The 24,306-nt window shown below is 42.3% G+C and overlaps 1 protein-coding gene across 1 annotated transcript in view; it reads right to left on the reverse strand.

Annotated features, from left to right (window-relative positions):
• Positions 1-24,306, reverse strand: part of LOC136858766 (transmembrane protein 47) — a 161,506-nt gene that overhangs the window by 26,063 nt on the left and 111,137 nt on the right. The window lies entirely within an intron of this gene.

A 24,306-nucleotide genomic window follows, 5' to 3' on the forward strand; every position in this document is an offset into this window, starting at 1 on the left:
AAATAAAACACACTGTATGAGATATTTTAAAAAAAGTTTCTAGGGGGGGGGGGGGGAATATTGCAAATCATTCATCAATGCTTAGTACATGAGAATTGACATTACAGGATTATGGAGAACCTCATGGGCTTCAATAGGTTGAATGGCACCCTCTGGTCTTCAAGCCAGGTTAACTTGATGAAATACTGTATATTGCCATATGGCTACTAAAAGTTGTCCAGGGGCACATTCTCCCATCCCTCCTCCAACAGTGAATGAAGTTTGACAAGGACTAATGCAAGACATGGGTGCCAGGCCAGGCACTGTTTAAGTGGCTCTCATGTATGCTCTACCATTGAAATGTAGAGCCTCTTCATTCAAAACTGTTGTATTCTGTGGGCTGGATGATTATGACAACCTCTGATATGCTACATCCTCATGTTTCCGTCACTTCATTCTAGACCAAAGTGTGACTCATCGGAGAACGCAATGAGATGTCATTCCTAATTTGAGTGAACATATTTTCAGTGCCACACAAGACTTGTTTGACAACGTATTGGTGGCAATGGCCATCTACAAAGAGCACTGGCATTGCCCCCACCCCCAACAAAAAAAAAAAAGTTTTCTGAAACTAGAGCGAGGATCAGCCGTTGATTTACGTACGGTACGAACAACTTAAAAACTTACGCCGAAATGTTAAATTAATGTAGTGACAAAGAATCTACTAATGAGGCTCAGTAGGGCCATACATAATTCTCCATATTTGTAGGCCTACTGCTTGAATGAAAGGAAAACACTTAGGATTGTGATGCGCAGGGATATTTATCTGTAGAGGCCTCAGTATTCGGGATATAACCCTGTGTTGACAAATGTCAAGAGATGAGGAAAAGGGCAAAATGTTCTTGAATATTGAGAACAGAACCTTAGAGATCTGAATAACATTCTGTTCAAGTTCAAAGAAAATGATATGGTTTTGGCGCCATGAACGCTGAAAGAATTTGAAATTCTAGGTTGATTTGATCCCTGTATGTGAATATGTGTTTTGAAATCCATCCACCCAAATGTGTAAATATATTTATTAATGGCTTAACCAATGCATTTGCATTAGAGGTATAATGAAACTGGGATAGTAAATACCAACTAAATGCATCATTTTTAAGTTTGCACTTAATGGATTGCGGACATGAGTATGTGTTTGTTATTAATTCTGAGTGAATGAGCACCATTATTGCTATTAATGAACTTTTATCATAACTATGTAATTACAGGAAGTAGCAATTTTACCGATAAAACCAATGGATTTTCACCTGTTAAATGTATGATAGAGGCTATATGAGAGACCCCAACCTAGTAATTAACAAAAGCAGAGGTATGTTTCGCACGTCATTGATGACTGACCTTCACACCAGTGCATTGTGTATGACACACTGGCGTAGCCAAGGTGGGGGGGGGGGGGGGGCGGCGGCTCCACTGGGCCAAAATATTTCCTGAAACTAGAGCGACGATCAGCCGTAGTTTTACGTACGGTACGAACAACTTAAAAACTTACGCCAAAATGTTAAATTAACGTAGCGACAAAGAATCTACTAGCAAGGCTCAATAGGTCTAATCATAATTCTCCATATTTGTACTGCCTGAATGAAAGGAAAACACTTAGGAATGTGATGCGCGGGAATATTTCCCTGTAGAGGCCTCAGTATTGGGAATGTAACCGTGTGTTGACAAATGTCAAGACATGAGAAAAAGGGGGGCGGAAATGAAATGGCGTAGGGCTTTTAGTGCCGGAGGGTCCGAGGGCAAGTTCGGTTCGCCAGACGCAGGTCTTTTGATTTGATCCCGTAGGCAACCTGCGCTTCGTAGTGAGGATGAAATGATGAAGACGACATATACACCCAGCCCCCGTGATAGCGAAATTAACAAAATTAAGTTTAAAATTCCCTACCCTGCCGGGAATCGAATTCTGGACCCTTGCGGCCAAAGGCCAGCACGCTAACCATTTAGCCATGGAGCCGGACAGGAAAAGGGCAATTACCAAGGGATTAATCATTTGGGGGCCGGAACGTGACCACCGAGATAACTGGGGCCACAGCCAGAAACAGCTGCAAGCTTACAACATAGTGTCAGATTTTGCACAACGGTTCTAGGAAACAACAATGTCCTAGAGATCCTCGGGTTGTACCGTGGTTGATATATGTGCTGTGTTTAAGTTGCAGCGTTGGGAAGACTGTGACAGGATTTTGAGCTGTACGCCAGTTCCCCATTTTGTGCCATATAAGTAATTTTTTTTTTTTTTTTTTTTTTTTTTTTTGAAGAGGGCCATTTCGTCACTGAGAAGCCAAAACTATGTACATCCTCGGTAAGTTATGAAAATGTTTTTTTTTATTTTTTTTAATAATTCCAACAGTAGCAAGACAATCGCAGATGCGTGCCTAAGTTCGATATGTAGGCCTATATATTTTGTCAAATGCCCGGTGACTGACTGGAACCTCAAATTGCACCATCAAAAGTGCGGGTAAATATTTTGTAATTGGCGGGCGTGATAACTCAGTTCCAATGGTTCTATCTTCTCATTAGGACGGCCCAGGCTTGAATCGCAGTCGATGCATGAAACATTTTTAAAATGGGAAGTCACGTTGTATTGCTATGGATTCTACTTAAAACATTAGATCCCATCCCTTGCATTTCTTTATACTTTTGAGCCATAACCGCGTCATTTATGGGGGTGTATTTTGAGTATCCAACCATTCTTCGGGCTTACCTTGTACCTTAAATGGTGAGTGGATGCAGTGGCGCACCCACAAATACGTCGAGGCCAGTTGCGTGGATACAACTTTTCCTTGGAAGGGGTTGTGAAAATATTTTATATTTTATATTTTTTATTTAGAATTTGGTTTACGTCGCACCGTAGGTCTTGTGGCGACGATGGGAAAGGAAAGGGCTAAGAGTGGAAAGGAAGAGGCCGTGGCCTTAATTAAAGAAAAAAACCAGTATTTGCCTAATGTGAAAATGGGAAACCACGGAAAACCATCTTTAGGACTGCCGACAGTGGGATTTGAACCCATTATCTCCCGCATGCAAGCACACAGCTGTGCGCCCCTAACAACACGGCCAACTCGCCCGGTGGATATGAAAAAAAGCCGGTTCTACCGAGTGCGGTGACGGATCTTCAGTAGATATTGATGGTTTTGATAGTTACCATGTACAATCATAGCTTCTGTACTCTTAACATAAACCGGCTGCATTATTGAAACTGTTCGTAAAATTGATAATATCGTTCTCCGTTTGTGAGGAAGTAGAATTTTCATTTAATTTGTCTTCTTAAAAAAAGGAACCACTTTGGTACTACACACCACGAAGGTGACTACCTTCCAGGTCGTAGATATTTCGATTACGGGAGACTCAAGGCCAACTCTACTGCACCCACAAACAAGGCTGTGTCTTCTCCATCCCATGCCTTTTTTAACTCTGTCAGTATCGGGAATCGAATGCAGGGTGCCTTAAGTCATATTCTAAAATAAGGAGACATAAAAGTAACCAGCCGGTCCTGCGGTGTAGGGGTAGCGTGCCTGCCTCTTACCGGAGGCCCCGGGTTCGATTCACGGGCAGGCCAGGGATTTTTGCCTGGATCTGAGGGCTAGTTCGAGGTACACTCAGCCCACGTGTTTATAATTGAGGAGCTATCTGACGGTGAGATGGCGGCCCCGGTCTAGACAGCCAAGAATAACGGAGGAGAGGATTCGTCGTGCTGACCACACGACAACTCGTAATCTGCAGGCCTCCGGGCTTAACAGCGGTCGCTTGGTAGGCGATGGCCCTTTGAGGCTGTTACGCCATGGAATTTGGTTTGGAGAAGTGAACAGGGAAGGAAGCGACATCCCTGCAAGGCTCTTTAGCTTCCAGCTAGTTTTTCTGTCCGGCCCCGTGCATTTAGGACAGTTGGAAAACGTACGCCGTAATAAATGCTCCTCATAAAACCTTTGTAAAAATACTAACGGCATCTATTTATTTATGTGGCTCAGTTGGTTGAGTCGCTGTCCTTCTGAGTCCGATTTCGAAGTTTCAAATCCCGGCTTGGGTCGGTGTCCCTTAAAACTGTGTCGAAATGGCAACAGCTCCGTGTCGCTGGTTATGGCGCGTTAATAAAAATTATACATACGAATATTAGCGTCACAACACTGCAACTTTACACTACTATATTCTGTATCCCACGCTTGCGAGGGAAACTGATTAACAATTTGCTTTACGTCGCACCGACACAGATAGGTCTTATGGCGATGGTGGGATAGGAAAAGCCTAGGAGTGGTAAGGAAGCGGCCGTGACCTTAATTAAGGTAAAGCCTCAGCATTTGCTTGGTGTGAAATTGGGAAACCACGGGGAGCCATTTTCAGGGCTGCCGACAGTGGGGTTCGAATCCACTATCTCCCGTATGCAAGCTCACAGCTGCGCGGCCCTAACCGCGCGGGAGACTAATAGGACAAGGTAAACTCTACCTAGCATATGTTGTGACGTGAATTTTTTCTTTACCAACTAACAAAATATATATATACCCATACGCTTTACATTCTTTATTTATTTATTTATTTATTTATTTAGTTCCTGAACGTTGAAAGGCATAACAGTCTATAAAGATAATGTATGTAAGCATGTATTAGTGCCTTCTGTACAGTGGCGAAGTTAGGGCTCCAGGCCCTCTCGTATACTTAACCACATACTAATCAGAATACTAAATAAAATGCTGAGATACTTAAAATAGTTAAAACTACATAAATTAATAGAACTGAAAATAAATTTAAGTATATTACTAAATATTAGAACTAATTAATATTAAAAACTCCTAAAAATGATTAATCCTCGGGTACGCACACATTCGTAGTCAACCATTAGGTCAGCTGCCCTCAGCAGGTAGTCTCGGCAGGTGACCTTAAATCGTGATTTTTTTTTTTTTTTTAAAGGTAGTTCCTATGACCTGAGCTGTCAGGGAATTCCATAATCTGGCGACAGCCGACACAAATGATCTATTAACTTTATTTGTGGGGTGCAGTGGAATAGAAAGAATGAATCTAGAACCTGTATTCAAGTTGTGAAATAATGATAAAAAGATGAATTTAGAAGAAATATACATTGGCTGACTTTCAGTTACCATTCTAAACACCATCGTTGAAGTGTGTAGCTGCCGACGTTTATCAGACATCAACCATGAGACAGCCTGAAAGTACGGGGTGATGTCTGTCTGTTAGGTCATCAGCCCAGAGGCTGGTTGGATCCTCAAATAGCACCACCAAACGTTATGCGGTTATAAGGAAACCGCAAAAACGAATGGCAGCACCAAAATGAGGCGTACTAGGCAAGACAAGGAGTGAGGTAGTTTGTCATTGTTTTCCTCACTAGGTCAGAAAGTGCTATTGCAGCACGACTGACCCTATGAGCAACACCTTTCATGACACTCAGACACACTGGTTGTGCTCTGAATGCCATTAATAAGCACCACCCATACCCCAGCAGCTTCCATATTGTCACAGCCATGGATGAGACTGGGACTTCGGTGAAAGCTACACTTTACTCTGGCCTGTGCCAAGAGATGGATACAAAAGTACTGTATCCATCAAGAAATTGCAGCAGGCAATACGGGGTGATATGAACATCGTACCCGATATTGTAAATAAATTGCAGGAAGAAATTCAGTGCTCGTTGAAGTTTAAGTGTTTCTTCTCTCGTCATGTCAACTAAAACGTCACAGTGATGAAGAATAGGGAGAACGAGTTTCTGTATGAGTTTGGCCTGTAGCTCAAATGGAAATACATCCCTCTGCCGTTTATACGTATTTCTTTCGTGTAATCAGACCAATCAACTGTTTCATTCATCATTACGCCGAGATTTTTTAACCGTTTTACTGTAGGGAATAATGTTACCATTCAGTAGGATAGGCGGGATTACGACATTGTTTGAGCAGCTCAGTAATTTTCGTGATCCAATTATGTTTGCCTTAAATGTTGTGCAGTTCAGTATAAGAGAGTTTCGTTGTGTGTGTGTGTATATATATATTGAGTCTTCGGAGGTCATTGTTAATATCTTGTCTTGCAATGTCGATATATTTGAAGATCGTCAGCATAGAGGTGGTGTGTGTTATTTCCTGTCACAGATGGTATGCCATTGATATAAATACAGAAAATTAGAGGACCTGGAATACTGTCCCGTGGGGCAACACTAAGTTTCATTTTCCATTTAGAGGCCTTGTCGTGTACTGTTACACGCTGTTGACGGTTACTCAAGAAAGAACTAAAAACCTTAAGCGCAGCCAGGTCGAAATTTAGCAGTTTCATTTTCTTTATCATAGTCGGAATTACTACAGTATCAAAGGCGCTACTGAAGTCAAGAAGGATAAGTATAGTGAACAGTCGTTTGTCCACAGCGTTTCTAATGTCTTCAGTAACCTTCAAAAGTGCTGTCACGGTACTGTGGCCCTTCTTAAATCCAGATTGCAAAGGGTCCAAAAGAGCATTTTGATTTAGGTATTCCAGAAATTGCTCGTATACTAAACGTTCAAAGGCTTTAGAAAGCGCAGGGAGTATAGGCATACGACGATAGTCAGAGGGTGATTGTGAATTTAAACTCTTAGGTACCGGTATAATACTGGCTATTTTCCAGACAGTAGGGAAATTTCCGTTTAGTAAACAGTAATTCAGTATGTGCGTCAGCAGTATAGGCAGGACAGCACCCATAATGTTATGTATAAAAGTAATAGGAATATCATCTACACCTGTAGCCTTTGATTTAATGGAATGCAAAGCCTTTTCAACCAGATTTTCTGTGACACTGTGAAATGTGAATGGTGGATTGGCTGGAGGGGAGGGCGGTGAGTCGGTGCAGTTAATTGGGGTAGGTTCAATATTTATTCTACTAAAGTAATCGTTCAGTTCGTCAAGTGGAATGTCAGAAGTCGTCTGTCTCTGTTGATGTTTTCCTATTCCCAGAGCTCTAAGTTGGTCCCATGCGCGATTCGAATTTAAGTTGTTAGCTAAATTCCGGAAATATATACCTACATTTCTTATTTCTGATTAACTGCTTTGTGCGATGTTTTAAGATGCGGTAAGATCCGAAGTCTGTGTCATCTCGAGTTAGTCTATAATGTCGAAATAACGAGTCACGGTGGGCCATCATTCTCTTGGCTTCATAATCTAGCCATGGACAAGAAGGGCGAGAAACCTGTATTCGACGCGCGCGCGCGCGCGCGTGTGTGTGTGTGTTTTCTTGCCGCATTATTTGTATAAAATGCCACGTCTTTATTGCTTATCACATGACCATTATTATAATTACATTACCGTATTTATTCTAAACCAGAATATTGCATCTTTACTCACACTGTTTATTATTGCATTCATTTCACTTGTACTCGGAATATATGAAATGCTGCAGTTATGTTGGGATGGGAGTAACAGAAGTAGGCGGGGGGGGGGGGGGGGAATTGTCCAAGGAGTCCAGACACCCAGGAGTTTTAACGAATCTACTTTTAACAAGCAATTTTTATATAACGTATATTAATATTAGCTTCTGGAGTCCGACTCATTGGCTGAATGATCAGTGTTGAGGCCTTCGGTTCAGAGGCTCCCTGGTTCGATTCCCGGCTGGGTCGGGGGTTTTAATCGCGCCTGATTAATTCTTCTGGCTCGGAGACTAGGCGTTTGTCTCAATACTTTTCTCTTCATATTCAGACAACATACTACCAAAGAAACACACAACAGTGATTACATTCCTCCATATAGGGCTGACGTCGGGAAGGACATCCGGCCGTAAAACAGGGCCAAATCCACATGTGCGGCACAGTTCGCACCCGCGATTCCACAGATGTGTGGAAAAGCGGGGGGGGGGGTGGAAGAAGAAGATTACTATTAGCTTCCGGAATCCGCACGAATCCAGCACTTTTACTTGCATCCAAGGACACTAATTTCCTTTTTAGGTATTCTACACCACCTAAACTCTGGAAGTCTGGACACCTATCAAAATAAAATTCTGGATGAATGCCCCCCCCCCCAAACTGAAATCCTGGCTACGCTACTGGTATGACATGTAAATGAGGATCAATTATATAGTAATGCGGTACAGTTTTTACGTCCCACTAAATACTATGGTAATTTTACGGTCTTTGGAGACGCCAAGGTGCCCAAAAGTTTGTCCAAAAGGAGACCATTTACGTGCTGGTAAATCTATTGACACGAGGCTATCGTGTTAGGGCACCTTCAAACACTAGCGGACTGAGCCGTGATTCGAATTCGCTATCTTGAGCGTCAAAAAACCTGCTTTCTTCCAATTGAGCCATCCGGTGTAAATGAGAAAACTACAAAGTCAAGTTGTCGTTCGGCATTAAGAGTTATTCAATGCGAGAGAGAGAGAGACCATTGTCAACTGGAGTGCGATATCAATGCGAAACAGACGATTTTTTAAACAAAACTTTACTTATGTTTTAAATTCTTCTTCTAGAAACTTAAGCTGACAACTATGTGCCGCCACCCCCCCCCCCCCCCCGGATTGCCTGAAAATGCTGTTGGCTGTTAAGCTCGAATACCAAGAGTTTGGCCAAACAGTTCTCCAATGCATTTTGGGATAGTCAATTTAATTTATTACTATAAATGATAAGAGCATACGAAAGACAGAACAAAATGTTCAGGACCGGGCGAGTGGGCCGTGCGGTTAGGGGCGCGCAGCTGTGAGCTTGTATTCGGGAGCCCTGTCGGCAGTCCTGAAAATGGTTTTCCGTGTTTCCCATTTTCACACCAGGCAAATACTGGAACTGTACAACGGCCACGGCCGCTTCCTTCCCACGCTTAGGCCTTTCCTTTCCCATCGACGTAAAGCAAATGGCAAAAAAAGAAAACCACACACCGGTATGTTTCTAAATATTTTTATTTTTTGGAGTGGGGATGGGTTACAGCACACAACTGATTTTCTGCACCAGCCGCCACTGCTTTTGTGGTAAACTGCATTTGTAGTACAGGGTGTTAAAATGAAATATACAAAGCCATTCTTAAACTAAATAACCTCTTCTTGTTCATGGCCTTCTGACAAAACCCTTCTTTGACCTTAGGTACTGAAGATGAGGGTGATATCAAAATACTTTAATGGCTGCTTTCCTCAGAAGAAATGACCTAGTGGTATGCATCCTCCACCTGGACCTTACGTAATAAATCATCATTAAAAGGGAATCGAATCTCGTTCCAACCATATGAGGCTGAATCATGGTGGCTTTCATTCTTACAGAACGTGTACGAATAAAGCCCAGCGATCTATATATTTCGTGCTAACTGGGGTGGCATGCACATTCGTTTCCATAATTATGGTCATAATCAGTCAACTCGCCCCGACGGTGAAAACTACAACTCTACTTCAACCACTGAGTGTTTTAGGTTCATTTATTTGAAGTGTTGCTCTTTATATTGCTTGAGAGAGGTCAAAACAGTTATTGATCGTGCAGGACAGCATAGGAGAATACGATACCACTGGACCAGAAAGTTAACTATGTGAAAAGTAATCTAAAACTATGAACCACAATATCCCTACTGTTATATATATACACGACAAAAATTAATTCCCCGGATAATAGTGTTTCATTCGCATGCACAATTAAAATAACTTCTCCAATTCCACAGAGCTGCGTTCCGTTAAAGTGGAGATCTCACTCAATTTCCGTTGTCAGCGCATGCGCTGGAAGCACGCTTCATGCTAAATATAGAAATCACCATACTTTTTAGAGTGAGCTTGCATCCGGGAGATAATCTGTTCGAACCCCACTGCCGGCAACCCTGAAGATGGTTTTCCGTGGTTTTCCATTTTTACACCAGGCAAGTGCTGGGCTGTACGTTAATTAAGGCCACGGCCGCTTCCTACCCACTCCTAGGGCTTTCCTCTCCCATCGTTGCCATAAGACCTATCTGTGTCGGTGCGACATAAAAAAAAAAAAAAATTGTAAATACCTATTAGTCTAATGAAGACCTGCTCATCTGTCTGTAAGCGGAAAAAAATTATCCTTCATTCAAGGATAATTCGTTTTCAGTTTAAAATAGCACACTCACTCGAAGGCACCTATTACAACTACCGTTTCTCCGTATAGCTCCGGAAACATTCGGTTGACCTCACTACTAGATGCAAGGAACATACTGTACACCTCACACAGACTACTGCCTACCTCACCACAATGGATGATCTGCCTCGCCTCAAAGGTAAATTCCAGATATTGTAGTTCTCAGGACACGCGAATAAAGAAATCAAACGTAAATCGATTGTTAAGAGGTTACATTGTAAGGAGAAAATGACAATTTAAAGAACGTGAATGTATCCATTTCATTATAGCTGACATTATTGACGTTAATCCTAGCTCATCGCGAAAGCTCTGAGCGTTTCAAACCTTAGCTGTGAATTCATGGGAGAAGTGGGCTCGAATTCCGCTATCGGTCTTCTCTACGCTGGCATTCCGTGGTTTCCCATGTCAAGCTAGCTTTCGCTTAGACCACATCCTTTATCTTCCTGTTCCCAATCTCAAACGACCCACCCATCCACACCTCTCCCTCTTTTCACGGATGCTACTACTACTACTACTACTACTACTACTACTACTATAATGCTGTCCTGAAAAGGAATCCTTTAACGTGCATCAGTAAATATACTGACAAGGGACTTTGGCATTTAATAACTCTTCATGCCAAATGAGACCGCTAGGCTATAATCTCGCAAATCTGGCTTCAGGAACCACGGAAAACCATCTTCAGGGGTGATGGTGGTGGGCTTCTAACCCACCATATTTAGAATGTAAGCTTAAGCTACGCAGATCACACCATGCCCCCACTCACTCTAGTTCTTTTGAAGTCGAAGATTTAGGCGATGCTGGAATATGGGAGAACTAGTTACAGCCCCGGCATTTGCCTGGTGTGAGAATGGGAAATCAATGAAAACTATCTTCAGACTGCCGATGGAGGGATTCTCAATCACCACCTCACGAATGCAAACTTCGCCTATATAACCTGTATACCGCGTAGTCAATTCTCTCTGTGTTCACATATATCCTAACACTAAAGCACCAAAATTTTCAGACAACAAACATAATTCAAATGCAAACAACACGCATAATATGGCTACATTGTATACAAATGGTTTTACAATACCAGTGTTGGCAACAACAATAACAACGACGAAAAACAGAACTTCAAGAGATTTTTGCAATGGTAGAAAGAAGGTTACTGACGATAGGTATCTTAATGATGGAAGACCCTTCAAGAAAATTTACTCTTACAGTACTCATAGTACAAAAATTAGAACAATTCAACGATAAATAACTTATTTTTCTTCAAGCTATTATATGCAGTTTGTATTAAAAGTCCGAGTATTTAAAACTAGTTTACGGTACTTCAGTTATGCTGAAATTATATAATTATTCCGTTGAAAAAAGTCGTCCGCAATTTTTGAACATCTGAAGGAATCTGCAGGCTAACAGTTAAGTTAATGACTGACCTAGCCCTTACTTCAGGAACAAAGACAAATAGTGCTATACTATATTCCTCAAAAATATGCTCCAGAACTATTTCTTATGTCCTATTGGATATTCGTCAAAGAGCCGATCTTTCATCGATAGCCGAACACACCATGCAGATTGTTTAACTAGCAGCATTGCCTACTAACGTGAAAAAATTATTAATAATAATGATGGCTATTCCACAGTTTTGTGTTTTAGTTGTATAAATTATTTCACAATTCATTATTTTGACGTGTATTTATAATATCCAAGTATTATTGCTTGCCTACCGCAACTCATGTGTACGCTAAATGTTTCAAAACTGGAATCGAATGAAAAAGGCAAAATATAATCACCATCACTACCACAATAAATTAAAAGACTGTGTTACTAGAGACCCTGTAATATTTAGGACGACGAAGGATGTATGCTCTTATATATTACTATGTGATGTTCACAGCGTTACACGGATGAAAAATATTGGTGCACTTCGTGAGGCGATGTTTGCTTTCATGATATGACGAATTATGAAGTCAACCCTTAGATGTGTAAAGTAGCCTATCTGCAACGCGGATTTTAAAAAAGTGTGCGCATTACGTAGGAATTTCTTGAATCACTGTACGTTTCATACATACAACAAGATGTCTACACTTTATCTTGAACATTGGTTGTCCAGTGGTTGGCTGCACCGGTGATTAAGAAGCTATACCAGTTTGTATTCAGCTGAAATTCGGAACTTGATTTGCAAAGTTACAAGCTACTTTACGACGAATTGGTAAACAAAAATACGGATTTCACTTTTATATTCGTCACTTGTAAGAATCTACATGCGAGAATACAAGGCTATATGGCTGCCCAAATGAGTACACTGTATATTGATGTGGCGGATCGTTTTTTGCTAGGTTAGGTCTGTATTGATCATCATGTAATATAACTAAGCTACATTATTATCTCTAGGCTGAATCGTAAATAAATTAGCACCCGCAGCCACGGTATTCCATGCTTTTTTTTTGCAAGTGCTTTATCATCACATCTACTCAGTTAAGTTTTTTGGCGAAGATGGATAGAAAAGTGCTAGTACGGGGAAGGAAACAACTGTGGCCTTAAGTAAGGTGTGAAGATGAGAAACCTGCGAAAAACTATCTTCCGTGCGGCCGACTCTCTCTCTCTCTCTCTCTCTCTCTCTCTCTGTTCTAGTTCTTTTGACGAAGTTTTAGGCGATGCTGAGATATGGAAGGACTAGTTACAGCCCCGGCATTTGCCTCGTGTGAGAATGGGAAAAGAGAAACAGAGAGAGAATTAATAATGGTATTGGTTTTATGTCCCACTAACGACTTTTTTCAATGGTTTTCGTGGTGCAGGAATTGTGCCTGTAAGCCTATCGACTCGAGGCTCTCGTATTTGAGCACCTTCAAAAACCACTGCACTGATCCAGGATCGAACCTGCCATGTTGGGCTTAGAAGACCAACGCTTCTACCACTCAGCCCAGCTAAATTATACCGGGTGGTTCACGAGCCCCTTATTTTTCTAGGAGGTAGGTAACCCAACTACCGCGTATATCACAGTCATCCGAAAAACATTTGTACCTGCTTGCTTATGGCCTTAGTTCAACTATACCATTTATATAATGCTCGTAAATATGGTAGAAATCATTATAGCGGCAGCGTTATTTCTATTACTTAAACTATAATGAATGTGTAATACGATCACAGCTGTGAATCCCGCCACCTTACGTTTGGACAGGAAGTGTCTATAATGAATACAACGTGCTAGCTATACAGTATGGCTCGCGGTAGTTAAGGTGGCTAAAGAACGCATCACTGCTGTTGCACAGCCAAGCTGTCTAGTTGTAGTTTCGATTTACAGACAGGCACACTTTTTTTGGTCTGTTAACGCCGTTTACAGTGACTGTAATATGACCACATATCAATGTTCCAGACAGTGAATTTTTATTTGGTCCTGAAAAGGAATGTTTTTATCCGATGTTACGTAGCCAGGTTGGACTACGACATGGTGGTCTGTAGATAGGAAGTAGGGTACCCTGCATCTTCAGTGTAACAAGTGTTCGAAATTTTGACCACCCTGGTTTATGCCGATTTCAGCATGACGTTGTAAAGACATTCTTGCACGTTGTAACAAGTCAGGTATAACAGCTTGGCATGCCTCGGTGATCAGTTGCCGAAGGGACCAGGATTTTTAGGCTCCCGTGCATGCACTGCCTGCTTCAAATAACCCCCACAGGAATAAGTCAAGTGACGTTAGATTGGGTGTTCTGGTGGCCCAGTAAACGGGTCCTCCCCTTCCTATCCATTTATTTGGATATGAAGCATGAAGATCGTTCCGGGTGACTACTGATCCGTGAGGTGGGGCCCCGTCCTGTTGAAACCACATTCGTAATCGCTCGTACAGCGCCACGTTCTCCAGCAATCTTGGGAGTTCATTTTGAAGAAAATGAAGGTTGCGTGCTCCCATTAGATGTCCTTCGAAAAATACGGTCCGATGAGATAGTCACACAAGATCCCACACAAGACATTTACTCCCAACTGCACTTGAAATGGGCCCTGTCTTACCGAATGGGGATTTTCCGCACTCCAATAGTGCATATTGCATATTCACGACGCCGTTGTTGTAAAATCATGATTCGTCTGAAAAGAGGACGCTTGACTAAAAGGCTGCATTAATGGTCACACTGCGTAATGCCCATAGACAAAATGTTACTCTAGCATCGAAATCACGTCCGTGGAGCTGCTGGTGTAACTGCAGATTGTATGGGGGAAATTTATTGTCATGCATTATACGCATAAATGATGATCGGCTGATGTTTATGTGTTGTGCAAGTGTCGGTGTACAAATATGAGGGTTGTTCTAGACAGCGTACAGAACAGCCTCTTCATTTGGACCAGACGTTATAGGAGCATTTTTAATGGAAGATACCCTTCCTAGTGTCCCAGTTGTGCGCAATCTTCGTTCAATGTTTCAGAACGTACTGGTAGTAGGTAGTTTTCTGTCAGGAAAACGCTCGTGATAGAGACGTTGCGACTGGACTGCGTTCTGTCTTGTTTCTCCATAAATGAGCAACATACCAACGTACTCGTCACTGGAATACATCGTGACTGAATGAATACGTGCTCTGATGTGAACTGGTGTAAGTGTGCATAAACATTGTGTGTCCGTTAAAATGGTTAATCTGTCGGTTAATTTTTTTTAAACATGCAGAAAGTTGGAATCGAACCACTACATCACCGGTAATCACACACCTTGTGTCAACAGCCCATAACTGACGTAGGCACAAAGACTACGAAGTACTACAAGGATGCTAAAAGGTTACTAAAGTATGGCTATTCAGCATCGAAAGTTAATAACCGTGTCGAAGTCTTCAATAATGCTTTACAGTGTTCATTTAACTTTTTACCATTACGGAGTACCTGGCATAGGCCTACATATTAATTCGGCCCTAGTTTCTCCATAAATTAGCAACAATTCAACGTTCTCTTCATAGGAATACATCGTGATGTGATGTGACCTGATCATTGTGGATTATTATTTGTGTGCGTTGGACTCGGGAGGTTGTTGATTCGAACCCCATTCTGGCCGTCCTGAAAATGGGTTTCCTCGGTTTCCCATTTTCACCACCAGGAAAATGCCGGGACTGTACCTTAATAAAAGACGAAGGCCGATTTCCTTCCCAATCCTTCCCTCACCCATCCTTAGGGGCAGAGACGCCAAATAAGAGTGCACCCCTTAAAACCAACAGCACAAAAATCTTGATTATTATTTTATCTCCGCTAAAATGGAGCACCTCTGTCGTTCAAAAAGTTTGCCTCATGCTGGACCTGAATCACTGCGCTGACGATATTCACACACACGCGCGCGCGCGCACGCAGAGAGACAGAGAGAGAGAGAGAGAGAGAGAGAGAGAGAGAGAGAGAGAGAGAGAGAGAGAGAGAGAGAGAGAGAGAGAGAGAGGAGTGTTATTTCAAGGTGCAATAAATCACATGTTTGCAAAATGGTCCTTAATATTTGGCGCGGAGTTGTGCGCAGTAGTTTTTCCTTTGCTAGGTCCATGGGTGCATTTACAGCGATGACACACAGTAGGGGAGAGCCTTATCGACCATAAGAATAAATTTCAAGTTATTTGGTGTTCATAAAACTAAACTCCAGTTATAAAAATATTTAGGTTATACGCGTTATATGGGTTGCCTATCTCCGGTACGATGAAGGGCTGGTGACCCACCCGGTATACAGGTGAAGCGTAATTCGCGCACTCGGGGGTCGCAGCGCGACTCCTCACATGCTAGCAATAAAAAATGTCTCTTACAAAATTTCGTCTTGCGAGTATATCCGGCAGAAAAACGACGTTGAAGAGTAACAATCTGGCAACACTGTAACCACATGTAGGGTAACTAACTCTGTCAGCAGACGTTAGTCGTACTGTACAGTTGGTGCAGTGAATAGAGTTTCGGGTTAGCATGCAGGAGGTCGAGTGGTCGATCCTGGGTTGAGGCGTGTGTTTTTTATTTCGTAAATGTAGTCCAGGTGATATGGTATCTGGCATCTTAATCGTCAACAGCGATTGCAGCGGGTCCTCTAGAAACCATTTGCACTTACATACTACGATCCTAGAAATGGACGAACAATCGTTTTCATTGGTCAGCTTTGAAAGGCGCCCTTTCCACGTCGTGGGCGTGAATTTATTCGCACCACTTCATCTACTAGATGTGTAACCTGTTTGTTTCAGCTGTCTATTTCTTATTAGTCTAACCAGGTATTTGTTGTTTCAGCGTTACAAAATGTTGTAAATGTAGGATACATGTGACCTCAGAAACGGTGTCTTGCTGTATTACAGTAGGTAATGTCAGATGGAAATTAGCAAATAAAAAATGCTCCTCAACCCAGGATCGAACCATCGACCTCCTGCATGCCAACCAAAAACTCTACCCACTGCACCAACTGTACGGCACGACGAGAACATGCTGACAGCGGTAGTTACCCTACATATGGTTACAGTGTTGCCAGATTGCTGCTCTTCAACATGCGTTTTCTACCGGATATACTCGCAAGACGAAATTTTGTAAGAGACATTTTTTTATTGCTAGCATGTGAGGAGTCGCGCTGCGACGCCCGAGTGCGCGAATTACGCTTCACCCTGTATATTGTACCGGAAACACCGCAACGAGAAAACAAATTCGAAGTATGAGAGTTAAACTTCGCGCAAGGTGAAGGATAGCCAAGCCCGCCGAACTCCGCTGACGTACACAGCAGTGACGTGGCCGCCTCGGGCCGGCTTCACACAGCGAGCATGACTATATATGGTGATGTTGCGATTCATCCGTAAAGTCTATTTGGAGTTAAGATACAATTATTTTTTCACCACCGACGGTGAGGCAATAATAACAGCTGCGAACTATCAAATTCTTGAGCAAATCTGCCAAGTACTTTAGGAGTTATAGAGGTGGATAATATCCACGTTTCGAGATGCTTCATCGGCTCCTGGTATAAAAGCAATGCGATCTAGGCTACAGAAAGTCGGTAATACTCCACCGTCTTTGCAATACTGGTGGCGGGTGGAGCTCTACAGACCGAACCTATGTCCAGTCGGACTCGGTATTTCGGTGGGACGATATTCTGACTCTCTAGTGTTCGGTTCCAGTGGAAGTGGAACAAAGTATTTCTCTTCAAGTGCCATATTAGGACTTGTGTTTTCTTTACAAACAGTGGTGTTCCAAAGGAACATAGAATTTTTTCCATGTGTTACAATTTCTCCAAGGTGTTGTGATTTTTCCAAGTGTCATATTGAACTTGTGTTTTCATAACAAACTGTGGGAACGTAGAATATTAATGCCACATTTGAATTTGTAATCTCTACTTCGTAACAATTATTCACAGATAGTGTTAAACATTCTTCAAGTGCAGTTAAACGTTAATAATTATTTATAGTCAGTGCTGAACAGTCTGTAAGTGCACGTAATTTCAGTAATTATTTGCAGACAGTGTAGAACATTCTCCGAGTGCCATTAAACTTGTTTAATTTATAACAAATATGCTATTATGTCCTAAACTTGCATGAACTGTAAATATTACGTTCAAAGGTGTGTTCCAATCATAAAAATGACGAAGCCAGAAGGTTATAGTGATAATACAAGTTAGTGACCTAACAGAATATTTCAGACTGTCATGCAAATATCAGCGGACTTACGTCGCGAACTTGACATTGTAAATTTGTACATAATTTTCCCAAGTATCAATTCGGCTGACATGCAACGTGTGATCAGTTACTCAGTTCAATTGTCTTCTTTTCAAGTGTTAATTTCATGAACCTTTGTGATTCAACGAGGTGTTTGAGTCGAAGATTCAAGTGTCAATTTCATTAAGATTTGACGTATCCCATGTATAATGAATTAATGCAGTACGGTAATTTAAAGCAAAAATAATTTTTATTATACAGTGATACAAGTGAGTTGAATACCATACGGGGGACTTTTGTGCTCGTCACGCCTCACCTCTCAGTATTCTCGTGTGAGATCGAACCCCGCAACGTGTGCACCTAGAAATTCGAGAACTTCCAGATCCTACGGAAATTCAAGACATTATAAAACGTCGAGAACTTCGCATCAAGGATGGTGTGGTCCCTGTCCAGACCGATCCCCATAATCATCCCGGAGTCCGGAGGTTCCAGCCTGCTACAGCAAATCAACTCAACTTGTGTGAAAGGTGAAATGAATTTGTTTCAAATGAACAATAAAACTAGATTTTAAACTCCAATGCTTACGTACCACCCCATTAGAAATAATTCATGCTCTTCATGCTAGTACCTGCGGCTAAAGGCATTTTTTTCCTAGTACAATATATACACAGAGAGAGATTACAGATTAAATTCGGGTTCAGATGAACTATGATTCCTATCTGTAGCCTACCCCGCGGAGTGTCGGACGAAATAAAGTATTCCCACAATACTCTTCATTTACAGTTGGATTGCTGGATTTTCCAGATCTCTCGAGTAATTAGCAGAGTGGTTTAACTTCCATACCTGACCTCCATTCCTTTGAGAATCACAGCATCGATTGTGGTCTCGTGTGCCTTCCTTCGTCCTCTCACTTTACGTGGCGATAAGCACCTGCTAAGTTCTCAATTAATTCCACATGGAAGGCCCACTAGGGCTAGGAGTTTCTATTTTAATGCGCTGAGCGATGCTGACAAAGAGTCGAGCAGTGTCCAGCAGTCTGTGGTGATGAAACACACATCAAAGGCTCGCACACCTCAGTAATCTGCTTCTCTGAGCTCACATAGACAGAAGCACGCGTTATGCGCTCAAAATAACCTTTTACACCGTAGAAAACACATCGCATGTATTGTTCATCACCATCTCATTGCATAAAACAGGGATCAGCATTACGAAAATAGGTCTGGTGCGGCAGAATTGTTTTATGTTTCATGCTCTATGACAGGCATCGTCAACCCAGAGCGAAATGCCTTCGGAACCACTCTGCTCAGCGCTTGCGAGGCGTAGGAGTAGCTGAGTGAGGAACGGAGGGGATGAGTGAAAGCACGATAGTTAAATAAGTAAAAACACACTTTTTTTATACTGACATTTCACAAAAGAGAATCTCTAGATTGCACAAACATAATGCAAATATGTTAAGTATGATCGGATCCACATATTTGTGAAAACAACTCTTCTTAATATTGAAGATATATAAACCTAGGCACAGAATAGGCTCACCGATCTAAATCGAAATTATGCATTGCGACTTGCCTATACGCAAACAATAGTACCAAAGATTAAATCTGAAAGAGTCCGAAGGTCTTATGAAGCAGATGCACACAAAAGATGAATTTTAATTTGCTTGATTAGTTTGTTTCTTTGCTTGCATAGCCACCAAGAACAAACATATTTTGAAATGTATGTTCCTGTAAGAATATGTAAAGAAATTACATAAATTGTACTTTCTTACATAAGTGCCATAATACTCCGGTGCGTAAACAACGAGAATACAATTATTTCGGAAATATTTATAATGCTATACATATTCCTTTGTCTGCCAATAATTTTATCGTCCTGTCGTACTCTTATCCTCCGTAATATCTGTCCTATTGGTTCCGCAAGTCTTATGGCGATGGTGAGATATAGGACAGGGCTAGGAATAGGAAGGAAGCGACCGTGGCCTTAAGTAAGGTACTGGTGAGAAAATGGGAAAACTGAAGAATCATCTTCAAGGCTGTCGATAGTGGGGCTCGAACTTGCCGCCTCCCGAATTCAAGCCGATTCCCTATGTCGATTTGATATCTGTAGTGATGTGTTACTTGTAATATATTAGCAGTAACACTGACCTAATGTGCATGGTACCATCCCGACATTCCCTTAAAGTTGATGTGGGAAGTTAAACCTGCTTCACTTCTCAGTTCTATATGAGGCAGAGTTCCCCAAACCATTCTCAATTTCATGCAGAATGTAGGCCAGAAAGCTATTATAATAACTCCTACACAGAAGTAGCGGACTACTGCGCTATACATTGCGAAGCAAATGAGAGAGATAATAAGTTCTAAGCAGGTACGAGAAATTGAGTGTTTCTATCATCCAGTGATATAGGTAAAACACGTGTTGGGTTTCCAGCCCCGTAATCATATATCAATCCACCCTGGCTCTTGGCCCAAATTTCTTGTGCGACTTTTATGAGAATCCATATATCGTATTACTTCTCTCCCTCCCCCTCGCCCTCGGGATCAATCGTCTAGTCCCTCCCTAGAACATACTTTCCTGGCTGTCTTACCGGGTGGAACGGCGCCAGAATGTTACTTCTGAGACGCTCGATAAGGCTTCAGATGCTGCCGATTTTTAAAACAACTTACCAAAAAACCTTTCACATAACGAGATAATTCAATGCGAGATGATACTACTACTATTACTATGAAAATAATAATAATAATAATAATAATAATAATAATAATAATAATAATAATAATAATAATAATAATAATAATAACAATAATTCTCCGATGTCTCTTCAACTGCTACAGATTGTAAAATACGTCGGTGTGTCTGAATATTGTTCCATAATGCACTGCCTGAAAAAATCCAAACACCAAGAAGGGATTGTGTTAGATTAACGAACGTTGGTAGGCTTGCATATACATCTGAAAGATGACTTTGATTCAAATTTCCCGCGAATCGCATTAGCGTGGCGCTAGTAGCGGCCCTATGACGTTGCACATTAGGTTTGCTTTAAATACGGGTTGTACTGTGCGAAAGCATTAGTTACCTGCGAGATTGGACCGAGTGACTGTGAGTGGGTTGAGAATGCCTTTACGACGACGAAGAGGCCAATATCAACAGCTCAATCCGGCTGAACGAGGCCGTATAATAGGGCTATGTGAAGGTGGAATTTCCTTGAATGAATCGATACACTGCTTAGAATCATACTCTCAGTAGCCAATACTAGGCAGGAATGTCTCAGCTGTGCATGCGTGCTGGCAACCGTGGTCACGAGAAGGTACGCTCGCAATAAGACCGGGCTCCGGACGTCCCTGTGGCAAAACCGAGAGGGAGGACCGCCGTATCGGCGTATGGCTATGGCGCAACGGACTGCGTCTGTAGCAGCAATTCGAACGGCAGTTGGCACCACAGTGACGTAACGAACTGTTCGAAATCGGTTACTTGAAGGACAGCTGCGAGCCAGACGCCCTGCGGTGTGCATTCCACTTACCCCAAACTACCGCCGCCTGCGACTTCGGTGGTGTCAAGCGACAGCTCATTGGAGGATGGAGTGGAGGTCCGTTATGTTTTCCGATGAAAGCCGGTTCTGGCTTGGTGGCAGTGATGGCTGTGTGTTGATTAGTAGGAGGCGAGGTGAACGCCTGCATTCCACCTGTCTGTGGCGTCGACACACTGGACCTACACCTGAGTTCTGGTCTGGGGAGCATTTTCGTATGATAGCAGGAGCACTCTCGTGGTTATCCCACGCACCCTGAATGCAGATGTTTACGTCCGCTTGGTGATTCGACCCGTTGTGCTGCCATTCATGAACAGCATTCCCGGGAGTGTTTTCCAACAGGATAATGCACTCCCCCATGGCGCCGTTGTAACCCAACATGTTCTACATAGTATCGACATGTTACCTTGGCCTGCTCGATCCCTCAATCTGTCCCCAAGAGAGCACGTATGGGAGATCATTGGACGACAACTCCAGTGCCATGCACAACCGGCATTAACCGTCCCTGTACTGACCGACCAAGTGCAACAGGCACGGAACTCCATCTCACAAGCTGACATCCGGCACCTGTACGACACAATGGATGTACGTTTGCATGCCTGCATTCAACAGTCAGGCGATTACACCGGTCATTAATGGACCAGCCTGGCACATTTGCGATTGCTTTTCTCACGCGGATATTAACCTGTAGTCGTGTACCTTTAATCAATTAGATAATATCATATTGTCATATTATGTTACCTCGACAAATACATTGCCAAAATTTCCGTATTCTACATTCCTTATATCATGGTGTTTGGATATTTCTTTCCGCCAATGTAGTTCTTCAACATACTGAACAGCATGCCAATGAGTTGTGGAATTTAAACACTCTCAAATGCCATCGACCTCAGCTGCGATTGAACCCGCTTCTTTGAGAATGGGACAACCGGCACTAACCGATTACACAACTGAAGGCGACTTCTGAGGGAATTTTGTGGAGGAAATTCTGTAATAGCCCTAACATTCTCCCAGTATCTTCATTAATTTTTTACAACCCGTTTACAAAATACTGTAAGTAAAAGAAATACATGAAATATGCGGATGCCTCCCTCGATGAAGGTTGAGTTAACAGCAATTTCATTAGAGTGAATTTATTATAAATATATTCAGCCATAAATTGGAAGGTCTCCTTCATGCGTACCTTTAACTCTGGGAAGGTCCACAACAAATATTCACTTATCATTCACGATGCAGCCAACATATTGGTCAGTTCGTAAACACTGAACCTCGTAAATAGCTACAGTTAAACACAGGGGACATACGAGATCGCAATAAAAAAAGTTATTAACTCACCACTCAGATTCCTAGTTTCCTAATAACTGTCGTCGAAAATTCTCTATGATAATTTAGGCGAGTGTAACAAAACCAACGTGGCCCAAGTGCTTCAAACAACTCGAGGGCGCGTCATTAATGAAGTTTGTAGCAATGGCGCCATACAAGTGGGCCTTCCAGTTCATGACAAATAAAAACACAGTTCTAGCCCCCGTGAGGCAAACTTGACCTTCTACTCGCAGGAGTCCAACACGTTCAACAGAACCACGCAGCTCAACCAGTGACAGTGCAACGTCACAGCATACTAAGAGGAAAGTTTGATTACGAGCGGCCTGATTACAAACAACAGTAGAGTACAATAAATAATACAAGGAGGATCATATCAAGTTTATTTTTAAAGGGGCAATAGTCCTAGAACATCATTTAAGCCGGTTTCATTTCGTATCCCCCCCCCCCTCCCCAATATGTACTATTGTACACACTGTACTAAGTGACTCACAAGATTAGAATTCATCATCTTAGTCCTGGTACATGAGGCGAAATCTGTCCGGTGTAAGAAGAATATCATGGAGAAGGCAACTTTCAGACGTCCGGTTACGATTTCCTTATTTGTTTAACGTCGCACTAACACACAATAAATAAGTTGTCGGTGACGATACATATGGAAGGGCAATGACTGGGCAGGTAACACGCGTGTCTTGAAATCCTGGCATTTGCCTGTTGTGAAAGTGAGAAATCATGGAAATGCATATTCAGAGATGAGGTTTGAAACCTGCCATCTCCCGTGTGCAAGCTTATAGCACCTACAGTATATACGAACTGGACCACACATCCAATTCGCTCGATGGTTATGATTCATTGGGAGCTCAGTGCTTTCAGTAGTGGTTTCAGCAAATCACATATACTGCTTAAAGACAGCGAGTAGATTATTTCACTCAGAGACGAAAGTAAGTAACGAACTAACATTCTGTGTCACTCTAATAAAGTCCGGCTCCATGGCTAAATGGTTAACGTGCTGACCTTTGGTCACACGGGTCTCGGGTTCGATTCCCGGCGGGGTCGAGAATTTTAACTATCATTGGTTAATTTATCTGGCACGGGGGCTGGGTGTATGTGTCGTCTTCATCATAATTTCATCCTTATCACGACGCGCAGGTCGCCTACAGGAGTCAAATCAAAAGATCTGCACCTGGCGAGGCGAACATGTCCTCGGACACTCCCGGCACTAAAAGCCATACGCCATTTCATTTACTCTAATAAAAGGATATTTCTTACTTTAAGGGGAAACACATGTAAGTTATAGTCGCTAAAAAAATATGAGCACATGGCATTGTACGTTGCTCGCCGCCTCCGTTGCGTAATGATTAGCTGCCGTCCACAGGCGCCCGGGTACGATCCCGGAACTGCGAGAGATTTAAGAATGGCATGAGGGCTGGTATGTGGCGAATATGGTACATAGAACTGTGCCTGAAAAAAGCTGCGCCACCTCGGGACGAGGCTAAATGGTTAGCGTGCTGGCCTATGGTCCATGGGGCCGCCGGGTTTTATTCCTGGCCGGGTGGGGGATTTTAACCTTAACTGGTTAATTCCCTTCACTCGGGGACTAATTTGTGTGCAGTCTCCAACGTAAGAATTCATCGTAGGAAGGGTCTCATCCTCACAGGCGTGCAGGTAACCGGGAGGCGTCAGTTCGAAAGACCTGAAACAGGCCCCTCCGGAGGCCATATGCCATTATTATTATTATTATTATTATTATTATTATTATTATTAGTCCTCTAATGAGCACGTGGAACTAGGCTATTATACA

This window comes from Anabrus simplex, chromosome 1, assembly GCF_040414725.1.
Source record: "Anabrus simplex isolate iqAnaSimp1 chromosome 1, ASM4041472v1, whole genome shotgun sequence".
In the NCBI taxonomy this organism is placed as follows: Eukaryota; Metazoa; Arthropoda; class Insecta; order Orthoptera; family Tettigoniidae; genus Anabrus; species Anabrus simplex.